This window comes from Drosophila arizonae, chromosome 5 (genome assembly GCF_054131065.1).
Source record: "Drosophila arizonae isolate 15081-1271.41 chromosome 5, UAZ_ARI_1.0, whole genome shotgun sequence".
In the NCBI taxonomy this organism is placed as follows: domain Eukaryota; kingdom Metazoa; phylum Arthropoda; class Insecta; order Diptera; family Drosophilidae; genus Drosophila; species Drosophila arizonae.
This window is the reverse complement of record NC_142925.1, coordinates 26,670,419-26,683,883: the sequence shown is the minus strand read 5'-3', so window position 1 is coordinate 26,683,883 and position 13,465 is coordinate 26,670,419. Positions and strand designations below refer to the sequence as shown.

The window sequence follows — 13,465 nt, the reverse complement described above, 5'->3', positions numbered from 1 at the left end:
ATGCCGCCTGCGGCAAGCCCATCTGTCTCCTCCTGCCACATGCCGTGCCAATAAATTGACGCACAATTACTGCTCAACTAGGCGCCAACAGCCAACAGCCAACAGCCAAGAACCAAGAGCCACGAGCCTAGAGACAAGAGCACCGCACGGTGTGTGAGTTATGAGTGCCAAGTGATAAATTTGCAACAAGCGGCACATAAATTCATTTTTACATATTTGAATTTTTTTTCTGTCCCCGGTATTTGTTTTTCGTGTTTCATGTTTCATTTTTCGTTTTTATTATTATTTATGTTGCGCCCTGTTGCAGAATAAAGATAAAGCTGATTGAATGATTTAGTCTAAGCATGATTGCAGATTGAAGATCAGGCAGGATCACAACTCGCCAAGGACCTACTCAATGAGCACTATATCGGCGAGGCAGAGGGATATGTATATGTATGTATGACAGACACAAATCTCTAGTTTATTGTTCCGATGTGTGTCATATGTCCTATGGATCGTCATTGATACAAGAGCTTCTCTTAAACCACATATGGGCGATTCTCTAGTGGCGAATGTGACATTTGTACGTTTTTGAGTTGAAAAAAAAAAAAAAAACGAATGCCAAAACATTTTTTTATTTTGACGAATAGTGAATCTTTTAGCTCTTGATTAGCTCTATAATTGGTGCTTAATTTGATTTTAGGCAAATGTTAGTTATCAAGATAATCATAACAAACTAAGAGGTTCGCAGGCTACAAACAACGTAAGTCGCTTTTTTTTTAAATCTGGGTCGAAGGTGACGTGTCGATTGAGACATTTTTTCCACCATACTTTGTTTTTTCTAATATTGTAGTAATTTTATTTGAATAAAAGCATTCGAAATGATTTTCAATGTATTAAATTTATTAATTATAATAAAATAGAGAAAATTCAAAGTATTATATTTCATTGCATAGTGTCTCAATAATAAGAACAAAATCGGCTTTGTGTCTCAATATTTCGAGATGTATTATGATAAAATGTTAAATTGGTTTATATTAGTTAAATTATAAAAAATATGTTAGCAGAACATGCTTTCATTGACTTTGAATGTTTTGGCTGCGGTTGACCTTTCTGGAGAAATGCCCATATGTCTTCAATATACAACATTCAGAGTATTATAGGAAGATGTATTTTAAATGAATTTATTTTATTTTGTATTATTAGTTTAAAATCTCCATAGAATGTTAACTGTTTGGTCGTCATTTGAGCTCAAACTGTGCTTCCTCTTCATGGCAAGCCCTAGATTTCTTTGCATTATGCTTATTGATCGTTGTAGATTCCTGATTCTAATATTGCTAATGGGATAATATGATCATAACCTATTATTATTATAAAAAATGAAACATAATAATTAAATTATATGTATATATGTATAATTTACAAAAAAAAAAAAAAATAAAAAAAAATCAAATGTTAAACAAAATCGTCAATGGAGATGCCGGGGATTGAACCCGGGGCCTCTCACATGCAAAGCGAGCGCTCTACCACTGAGCTACATCCCCTTTGATGATCTTCGGTGTAAAATCTCAGCAAAAATCCATGAGAACCTAAAAGTTTCTTTGTTACCTTTCCAAGTAAAATATACGTAATCCTATATGCACTTTATTAGTTAATTAGTTAGTTAAGTAGTTAGCCTAGAAATAATTTAACTTTGTTATTATATGCAGATGTAATTAGTTCAATACTTTCCCAGATAGACGTAAATCGATATTGGTATTTTTCCGTAAAGCAAACACGAGTATTAAGCTTAAATTATGACAGTATTTTATTTTGCTGATCTAAAATAAAAAACGGTTTTTTCGTTTATTTCTCATTCCACCTTCAAATGTTGTAGATACTTAGCACTAATTCTGTTTTGGGCTACAGCATTCCCTGTTGCTTTAGCTGTTGACGCACTTCTTTCATCCATTTATCGCACTTCAGTTTTAGTTACACATATTTTGTTGTTGTTCTCGTTGTTGCTGTTGTTGTATCTTCAACATCTTTAACATTGCTGCCATTTGCTATGCCTCAACAGCGACAGCAACAACGAACGAACTATTCCGGAAAAAAGTAGGTTACTTAATTTTTATTTTCTTGCATTTCAAGCCAGCAGCACCAATACCAATACGAATAGCAATTCGTTTACCAATACCAATACCGATACGAATACCAATGCCAATACAAACAACAACAACAAGAGCAACTCAAGCCAGCTTTACATTTATGCATCTATCGGTCTATCTTTTTTTTTTTTTTATTTTTTTTTTTTTTTTAGCACAGATTGAGTAAGAGTTTGTTGCTGTTGTTGTAGCTGGCTCTGTTTGGCTTATATTTAAAGCCATGCCTCGGCCCCATTGCGGACCCCTCTTGACTCGACGGCAACAGCAGCAGCAGCAGCAGCACCACCACCACCAGCAGCGCTGATCGTGTGGCCAAATGCTGCGGCAAGCGTGGTTTCACTTTCTATGCCTCCGACTTTTGCTATCTACCAACAGCAACAGCAGCGGCAATATCGGCAGCAGCAGCAGCAGCAGCAGCAGCAGCTAGCAACAACAATGAGGCCGTCAAGCATCCAGCTACAACAACAACAACTATGAAGAGTGCTCTAGTCGAGAGAGAAAGACTAAGAAATACTCATTAAAGATAAACACTTAAATATAGTTCATTATAAAATCATATTAATCAACTGACACTCAACTGAATCTTTGTCTAGATGAATGACAAAATATTATCAAAAGATCTCTCTGTTTAAAAATGTATATAGATTCATTCATGAACTATCCATTGCTTATATAACATTTCTATGTAAGTGTCGATAAATCGAAATGTTCATCTATAACCTTTGGTATACCCTCCGCCTCCGTCGAGCATAGGGTGTAGAAGAGTTAACGGCATTGCTCAGCTCAGCTCTTTTTCTTTTCCTTTTCCTTTTGATTTTGCTTTGGCTTTTTTTTTTTTATCCAGCAGCGCTTTGACTATTTTCTTTTCGACGGCCCCTACGAGTGGCTGCGTCGTTCAGTGTGCATCTCAGTGTGGGCCTCTTATGTAATCGGGGGCTGTTGCTGCTTTTGTTGCTGTTGTTGTTTTTGTAAAAGATGCCTTTTCTTTTGTTGTGCGGCTGATGACCAAGTTAAGATATAATGTTTGTTATGTTGCGCTTATTAACGTGGCCTACAAAAATTGTGTTTTGCGTTTGCTGCTGTTTAAACGATTTTTCCACCGTTATAAATCAAGCGTCAACGCAAAAATAGAGTTATCTTGCTGCCCCTTTCCGCCAGCCTTTCCCCCATTTCCCATACCATGTCCCCCTACAGCCGTTCCCCGCTCAACTATCGCCGCGGAACAAGTTACGCAATTTTGGCATCAAATTCAATCCCCTTGGATTGTATTTACTCGCGACTCATTCAGGCGGCACAACTGCCAGCAACAACAACTACAATGTTGTTGTTAAGACAACAATAACAAAAGCAACAGCTACAATTAAAAACATATAAATCTACTCATATGCTATAGACATAGGCGTACATGTGTATATCTAAATATATACGCGTAAAACAAGATCAACAATTTTTTTTTTTTTTTTGTAAGGGCTAAGTATTTACGAGATTCTGCTCTTCGGATACAGACTAACTACCCATACAACTTAGTGTTCTACGCTCCGAGGTGCAAAAATCGCTGCACATCTTGCCTATCAGCTCTCCGAAATTCATATGTGTGATGCGAAGAGTCAGGCAGCAGCAACGACACTTTAAATACAGTACAATTTGCTTTCCTCATGTCTATGATAGTGCCTCAGCATGTCGAGTATTTAGAGAATTTTTCTATTGTGTAATTGAAGCTTGAATAAAATAAATTGATCATTCAAGAAAATAAGAAAACTTTCAATATATTATTCATATTAAGGCAATCTAAACTACATACATTTAACTAGAAGATGTGCAAAATATAAGTTTTTATTATATTTTGATTTCTCTATGACTTGACTGTAAAATTCCAATATTATTGTTATCTAATTGAATTCTTTTAGAATTTTGGTATTATATGTAGATAATATACGTGAAATGGAAGTTGTCTTAACATTTAAAAAATTAATTTTTCCAGAAATGGAAAAATTGATAGTACATATGTATATTCAAATCAATATCCTTTACACGGATTTTTAAGTTGCTTTGGCGTAAACTGCAGTTCGTAGCGCAGGGACTTTTCATTTGGCAAGGGCATGCAGACACGCACACACATGCTCCAAAAGAAAATCTAAATCTAAACCACTCACCCAAAGACCCATTGGCCTACTTTTCTTAGAGACCAGCAACAAAAATATGGGAAATACAATAAAAAAAAAATATGCTCGAAAATAATCTCTACGCCAACACACATGAAACGTGTGTGTGTGTGCTGCTAATCAGCAACACATGTGTGTGTGTTTGTGTTGGTGCGGCGAAATGTACAGCGCGCCCTTTTGAAAACTTCTTTGAAAAAGAGAAGAAAAAAGTCGCGCGCACCACCATTTTCATTTTTCAGCTGCGCGTTGGCGTCGCAGTCGCTGAGGCTGCCGCTGCTTTATCAGTCTGCCTGCGTCGAAGGGAGGAGGAGGCGTGGTAGGGGACGGCGAGTGGGGAGGTGCGTGGGCAACTTATCTTAGGGCGAAGCTCGACGCGCCGGAAAGAGATGGGCGCATTCGCGCAGGGCCCGGGCCCGGGCCCGAGCATAAGCATAAGCATGAGCACGCACCCGGGGACCCAGACCCCAGACACTTGTTGCCAGCACAAACATCAATAAATTGACCCAATTTTGTAACAACAACAAAAAAAGAATATTTTTTCTTACTACAAACACATGCACACATATTCGCTGACACATATACAAACGTAGCCAGAGCACAAACAAACCTAAATATGCCCTAGCTATAAAGCAAAAGCTCCCTTTAAGAACAACAACAATAACAACAACAACAAAATGAAATTGTTAATTTTTGTTTGCTTTGCGGCATTGTTGAGTTGTTTGCATTTGTTGCTGCAGCAGGGCGGGGCCCGGAGGGGCGGCTGTGCATATGTGAGTGTGTGTCTGCAGCTGAACAGCAAAATTCACTTTCAATTTGGGCGCATTTGAAAGAATTGTCTGCAGCATAACAACAAAAACAACAACAAATACAACAGAAACTATAAGAAGAAATACCACAACAAGAAGAATATCATATAGTTCGCCTGACTTTGAGCTAAGTAGGTCAGCAGCTGTAAAATAGACGCATAGCTGAAAGCGAAACAACAATCAGATGCGTTTTTTTTTTCATTCTCATTTTTATTTGTGTTTTAGCATGTAGGGAATCGAAATTGGATTGAAATTGATAATTGGGAGCTGGAATGGGCAATGTTTGGGTGATGTGTCTAGATGCGCCTACGGGTAAATGGTATCTGGCATAGTTTGCTCGAGGCATTTGCTCTTCTGCTGCACTCTTCAAAGGGCCAGACACTGTCGGTTAAGTAGGTCAGGCAAAAGCGAACAGCGATTCGGGTTCGGACTGATCAGCGCTCAGCGATCGGTGATCAAAAGTATTTCAATCCATTAAAGTGCAGACTGAACATTTTTAAACACATACTCATTACAAAACATGTAAGAAGTCTCCAGTCTAGACTGCTCGACTAGGAGATACCCTGAACCCTCCAAGCTGATATTCTACTCATTCTGCACTTCTTTTATGCACACATGCATAGGAATTGAATAGTTTCTTTTGTAGATGAGTTATCGAAAAAATATGATAAACTTGTACTGCGTATGGTACACACGAGTATGCATGCCAAATTTCAGCTCTCTAGCTCTTATAGCTTCTGAGATCGACGCATTCATACGGACGGAGGGACGGATGAACAGACGAAGAATACATATATACTTTATGGGGTCTGCGATGATTCCTTCTGCCCGTTACATTCGTTTTCACAAAACCATTATACCCTGAATTCCCATTTTCAATGGGTTCCGGGTATAAACAGGGTATTTGGCAATACGAGAACTAACTCTTCCATTCGATTTAGCGGTGCAGCTTCCATTTACTTTTGTTTAAGTTGCTTCATTATCAGTAACCATACACCCTAAATTTCTAATGCTGCCTGACTGTATATTTGTAGCGTTTTAAAAGTTTGTTCTAAATATATATTCACGCATTTAAATGATTATGTTTACCTTTTATTATTATACGAATATTTATTCTTAGTTTCTAGCCGTCTGTAGCCTATGATATTTTATATAACATCTATTTAATATAAAATTGTTTCGATTCAGCAGATATTCCCGAGCACGAAATAATGTTAATTTATGTTAAAATTTTATTGCATATATAGGCGAAGTACATTCGATTATAATCATCTCACATTAAAAGTGGTCCTAAACAGTTAATAACCTTATATGACATACTACAAATATACAAATATATTGTCGCGGCACAGAGAAGTTGGGTATCTCAGTTCAGAGATGATTAAAGTCGCGAAGCTCTTCAGCGGTCCAGCCGAGTCATCGACTACAGCTTAACACGATTTACGTAACTGACCTAAGCTATCGTGATACGTAAGCAGCTAGCTGAACGCTCGTTACGTAACCTTCTAGCCGACTGTCTATTTTCGGCTCAGCTGAATCCCATTCATGATTCTAATGTGTCGACCTATTATCAGGGCCTGCCCGTCGATGCCGACTCACTGATCGAATACATAAATAAGCACATGAATTTAATGCGCTTCGCGCTGTGATCGCATTTTCTTTTTGTTTGCTTCTACTACTTTTATAAGTTTCACTTGAAGCGTAGGGTATGTGAGAGTACTTCGAATTTGTTAGCCGATATTACATGTGTTTGATATGCAGATCAGATCTGCTAGAAGAATAAAATGGGCGAGCCTTAGATTCTTCTTTTATAGAGTTCCACATGTATACTTAGTATATTTAGTATTTTAAGACATAATTTTACTTAACCTCGTAAGCAACTTTCAATCTATGTAGACGTTATGCATTCAGCGTATTCCCGTATCGGTTTGCTTCCCGCTTACTGTTTTAGTGGTCCGTCTTCCATATTTCGGGTCACATGCGTGCGGTTTGTCTTGTCCGCTTTCTGATTGGGTTAGGTGTGTTAGTTTTGGGATTGTTATTATGTATTGTGTTGCTTGAGTGTGTGTGTGTGCGTGTGTGTGTGCATGCTTGAGTCTCGCAGTGACAACGTTGTCGATTACACGGCCTTGAAAGTGAAAAGGTGTTGAGCGAGGAACTTTCGCTTTTCAGACCTACTCAATGCGTGTGCCTATGAGAGTGTGCGCGTGTATGTGTATGTATGTATGTATGTGTGTGTGTGTGTGTGGGCACGAAGCCAAGTTTGTAGCTGAGCTGCCAGCGGACTGGCCTAAACTGCAAATTTAAACAGCAATTAAACGGCGCGCCAATTCTAGCACCTTCCGACAATCAAATGTCAGGCGTCGCCCACGGGGTTGCGTACACCCACAACTTGCAGGAGTCCCAATGCTTAGGAATGGTTGCTGTTGCTGTGCAGCTCATTTCCATAAGATCTGTAAAGTCAAAGCTGCAAGTTAATTGTCGAAAAAACAGCAACTGGCTCAACCTCATTTCATAAGCTGTTGCAGTTAAATATTTTGGGGTAATTAAATAACTGGGCGGCCCATTATATAAGCCAGTACGTAAGCACACATTTAATTGTTTTAACTATCCTAAACGCAGTATTACATATGCTGTTTTTGTTTTTGACTTGCGTTGGTCTTGGCTTTTTAGTGCGGGTATTACAAAATATCTAAAAACCTTAACTAAGTCATTTCATTAAGCCCATTTTCCTACCAAAAAGATGAATAAATAAACAGAAAAAAAAAAAACAGTTCCGTTAACGGTGCTTAATTATGCATAGGCAAAAGAGTTGAAAAAAAAAAAACTTAAGTGTTATGCATTTTAGCTAAAGCCAAAAGCTCATAAACAGTCTAAAAACAAGTAAGAAAGCTCTAGTCGAGACTGCTCGACTAGGAGATACCCTGAACCCTCCAAGCTGATTTTCTAATCATTCTGCACTTCTTTTCGACACACATACATACACACGCACGTATTAGAATGCGCTCTGCTAACTGTGCAGTAAGCAGCGACTGCGCTTGGGCTGCACTGCAGTGTGGGCAACATTATAAGAATTTATTTGTTGAATAATTTAATTTCTAGATGTACAATATGTACATATTCAAAATGTTGAAATGTATGTACGTTCCAAAGCACAAGTCTTTAGTACTTAAAATACGCCTTTTACAAAGGGGAGGGTGAGGGAGTAGATATAGAATCGAAATTATATAAAGTACATATAAGTCTAAATTTATAATTTGCAAGCTCTAGCTCTAAAGGTGTAAGAGATATAATTAAATAACTAGCTTTCGATAAGGTTTTTAATCGATAATGAAATATAGAGATCAGTTATCGATATTTAAAAAAAACTTGATCCGTGATATACACGGACCTAGGAAACAAAATTTCAAGTCTCTAGCTCTTATATCTCTTATATCTGAGATCGACGCGTTCATACATACGGACGGACGGACGGCCGGACAGACAGACGGACAGGGCCAAATCGACTCAGCTCGTCGCCCTGATCAAGAATATATACACATAGTGGGGTCTGCCACGCCTCCTTCTGCCTGTTACATACTTTTAACAAAACCATTATACCCTGATTTTCCATTAAAAATGGGTTCAGGGTATAACATGTAAGAAGGCTCCAGTCGAGACTGCTCGACTGGGAGATACCCTGAACCCTCCAAGCTGATATTATACTCATTCTGCACTTCCTGTATGCAAACATGCATACACACGCATCCACACGCACGTATAATCACGCGCTCTGCTGCAGCGACTGCGCTGCAGTGTGGGCAATATTATGAGAATTTATTTGTTGAATAATTTCTTTTCTAGTAAGACTATTTTTACGAAACAGAGTGTCATCATATGGATAAAGTGTGTGTACATTCCAAAGTACAAGTCTCTACTACTACTACTTGAAATGCGTTTTTTAAAAATTGTGGGCGAAGGGGGCGTGGTATTCAAAATCTGTAAATTACAAAATCTTCGTATCGATCAACTGTAGTACACAGTCTGAAGTCTCTAAGTCTAAAAGTGTACAAAATACGCTGAACAATCAAACAAATTCTTCGATTATTCTCGATAAAAAAGTTATCGGACGAGCTATCGAAAAAATATGATAATCTTGTACTGCGTATGGTACACTCGAGCATGCATGCCAGTGCCATTCAGTTCTCTAGCTCTTATAACGTCTGAGATCGACCTAGACCTGAGACTCTGAGACCTACCTAGACAAATGTCGATACAGATACAGACACAGATACAGATACAGATACAGATACAGATACAGATACAGATACAGATACAGATACAGATACAGATACAGATACAGATACAGATACAGATACAGATACAGATACAGATACAGATACAGATACAGATACAGATACAGATACAGATACAGATACAGATACAGATACAGATACAGATACAGATACAGATACAGATACAGATACAGATACAGATACAGATACAGATACAGATACAGATACAGATACAGATACAGATACAGATACAGATACAGATACAGATACAGATACAGATACAGATACAGATACAGATACAGATACAGATACAGATACAGATACAGATACAGATACAGATACAGATACAGATACAGATACAGATACAGATACAGATACAGATACAGATACAGATACAGATACAGATACAGATACAGATACAGATACAGATACAGATACAGATACAGATACAGATACAGATACAGATACAGATACAGATACAGATACAGATACAGATACAGATACAGATACAGATACAGATACAGATACAGATACAGATACAGATACAGATACAGATACAGATACAGATACAGATACAGATACAGATACAGATACAGATACAGATACAGATACAGATACAGATACAGATACAGATACAGATACAGATACAGATACAGATACAGATACAGATACAGATACAGATACAGATACAGATACAGATACAGATACAGATACAGATACAGATACAGATACAGATACAGATACAGATACAGATACAGATACAGATACAGATACAGATACAGATACAGATACAGATACAGATACAGATACAGATACAGATACAGATACAGATACAGATACAGATACAGATACAGATACAGATACAGATACAGATACAGATACAGATACAGATACAGATGCAGTTACGTATATTTATTAACACGATTACAAAGACTCCAAATTGAGACCCACGTCAAATCAATTTTCACGTAATCATAAAACTGAGAGAAACAGAAAAAAACAAGACTCGTTGTTGTGCCAGTTACATAGCTGGGCTATATATTGCTTGGAGATGCGCCAACCAGTTATAAACCGGAACTGGCCGACATAACGGTACAACTATGCCATATTCAGAGAAGCGATCGAGTTTACTCTCCAAATCTGCAACTCTCACTCGCACTCTCACTCACACACAGTTGGTCCCAATTGTATTGGCCTGACTTTGGCTTTTGCATTATTCATCCGCGTCGACGCATATTCAAAGTCTTCCTCTTGACCTTGGACTCAACACGGCAACAAACAACAGCAGCAGCAGAAATAGTAACAACGGCGACGACAACTTGTCGCCGTGTTGGAAAGTGGAGCCAAAAGCGTGTGCCACAAAAGAAAGCCAAACCACTTTTACTTTCAAGCTCAGCCGGCGAAATGAGGCAATGTCGGCTCGGCCTGGCCAACTGGCGCAACTGCTCTTGGCCCGTTGCCTACTGCTGCTGCCGCTGCTGCTGCTGCTTTTCGCGCCAAAATATTGTGGCACTCTTTAGCCCGTGCATGATGCGGCAAAAACTGATTTGGCTGACAATCTTTGAGTCTAGGTCAACGGAAGTAGCAGGTGAGCGGCAACATATTGATAACAATATGTAATTCACAGTTTTGTGATTATGGCTAGAAAAAAAATTTGGCACTTAAGCATAAAAGCGTATTTTTAGTCCTAGAGACTTGGACTTTGGAATACACACAGATTTGATCATTATGTTCATGCTCTGAAAGAAGATATTCCTAGTACAAAATAATTTTTTCAACAGTCCTGCTTACTGCGCAGTTAGCAAATCGCGGCCTTATGTGTGCGTGTGGATGCACGTATCTGTATGTGTGCATAAAAGAAGTGCATAATGATTAGAATATCAGCTTGGAGGGTTCAGGGTATCTTCTATTCGAGCAGTCTCGACTGGAGCCTCCTTACTTGTTTACATTTACTTTGAACATTCCAGAATATGAACACTTAACATAGATATGTTCAGGTAAATAGGCTTAAAAGAAGTTTCGCCTGTTGCTTTGGGGCGCCACAAAAATATGCAACTACGAAAGGAAATTGAAAATAGAAAGAAAACCTGAACTCAAGTGTTGAGGTGTCTTGAACAAACAAACAAACAGACAACATCAACAACAACAGCGTTGTCGATGCCGACACACTACCTATTGGGGATAACGCTGAACAGGAAGAGTGAAATAGAATATAAGAAAGAGCGAAAGAGTGAAAGAGGGAGAGAGAAAGAGAAAGAGAGAGAGAGAGAGAGAGGAGTAGAGATACCTAGGCAATAAAGGGAAGTGGATCTGGGACTGGCTAACTGGAAGAGGGGTATATATATATATATATGTATGTGTGTGAGTGTGTGTGTTGCTGTGTAAGTGTGGAACACACACTTGCAACCGCATGCTAACATGTTAAAAAATTTTTTTTTAATATTTATTTATTTTTTAAACAAGCCGACAGAAACAACAAGCAAACGTGTTTGTTGTGATGGTTATTGTTGTTGTTGTTTTTGCTGTTTGCATATATAATATACACACTTTGGGTCACACATACATACACGCACACACATATCAATACACGGCGCGGCAGCGAACGCTTTGTATGCATATGCATATAGATATATAGCTTACCTACATTCACAGAAAGCGCAAAGTAAAACAACAACAAATATTCATATATTTATACATTTAGTTGACAGGCAGTTACATCATTTGTACCGTTATGCGAATGATATTAATTTGCATGCGACGTCGGCCACAAATGAATTTCATATTTTAATCATTTGGCTTTAAAGCTGGCCGTCATTAGGTTCATTCCCGTCTCTCTGACACTCTGCTCTGCTCCTCTGCTCCACTGCTCCTACTCCTCTCCCGGCGACTCCTTACTGAGCCCGTGGCTCAAACAGCGCTTACCTAGTCACGCTGCTGTGATTCTTGTGGCTTGCAAAATCCCAACGAAGTGTTTGCTCAATATTTTCCATTTCTTCACCTCCTCCCCGCAGCAGCACTATTCGAGGCAGCAGAGGCAGTTTTCAGTTCTCCTTTCGCTTTCATTGACGCGTGAAGTGCCTCGGCGTAGGGCAGGAATCGTTTGCAGCGCAAAACAACAACAACAACAACAAGCGGCTACAAGAGTAGGTAGAAACCACTTAAAAGACGAATTTTAAACACTCTTTACCATACTAATCTTTCTTAAAAACTTTCTCATATTTCCTCAATTAGGCTAAGTAGAGCCATTTTTTTTTAAATTTATCCTAGAAAGCAAATAAGTTTATAGTTTTAGTATGAGCATTTGAGCATTTCCATGCTTTATTTCAATCTATCCTATGGGACAGTCAGCAAATTATGTTAGCCTTACATTAGGGTTGTCGAATATTTTTAAAATTTCGTGTCGATGATTAGTTAACTTTTGAAAAAAATATCAATATGATATTTGTTGTGCAACTTTAAAAATATCGATATATGGATATATAATTTTTTTTATACCCTCAATCCATTTAAAATGGGAAATGAGGATATAATGGTTTTGTTAAATGTATGTGACAGGCAAAAGGAGGCTTGGCAGACCCCATAAAGTATATATATTCTAGATCAGGGCGACGAGGTGAGTCGATTTGGCCCTGTCCGTCTGTCCGTATGTATGAACGCGTCGATTTCAGAAGATCTAAGAGCCAGAGACTTTAAATTTTAAAATGCCCGAGTGATCAGGTATTGCTCATGAAACGTTATTCCATCGATTAAAACCAAGAGTCCAGCACAATTTTCGTTTATTCTCCCCCAAACCAAAAGAGAGCAGCCACTGCGCTTGACAGTTTGCCTTACTGTAATGTTACAGCCAACAGACTGGACTGTAGGAGCATTTAGCTAATGCCAGAATTGTCCATATGACTCAAAATGGTTGTTTATTGTTTCATCTGACCATATTAACAGTTTCAAAATCCAAAATCCATATAGTAGAAGCAAAAATACAGACTCTTGAAGTTACAACAATGAATTCGTGTTACAGTTTTGCTCGTCACTGTACATTCCAAAGCACAAGTCTCTAGTACTTGAAATGGGGAGAAGGGGGCGTGGTATCCAAAATCTGT

The 13,465-nt window shown here is 38.4% G+C and overlaps 1 non-coding gene across 1 annotated transcript; it reads right to left on the bottom strand.

The window, feature by feature from the left end:
* Window positions 1-1,454: 1,454 nt before the first annotated feature.
* On the bottom strand, window positions 1,455-1,526 carry TRNAA-UGC (transfer RNA alanine (anticodon UGC)). Its single transcript has one exon. It is a non-coding gene; the product is annotated as a tRNA-Ala (tRNA).
* Window positions 1,527-13,465: the final 11,939 nt, after the last annotated feature.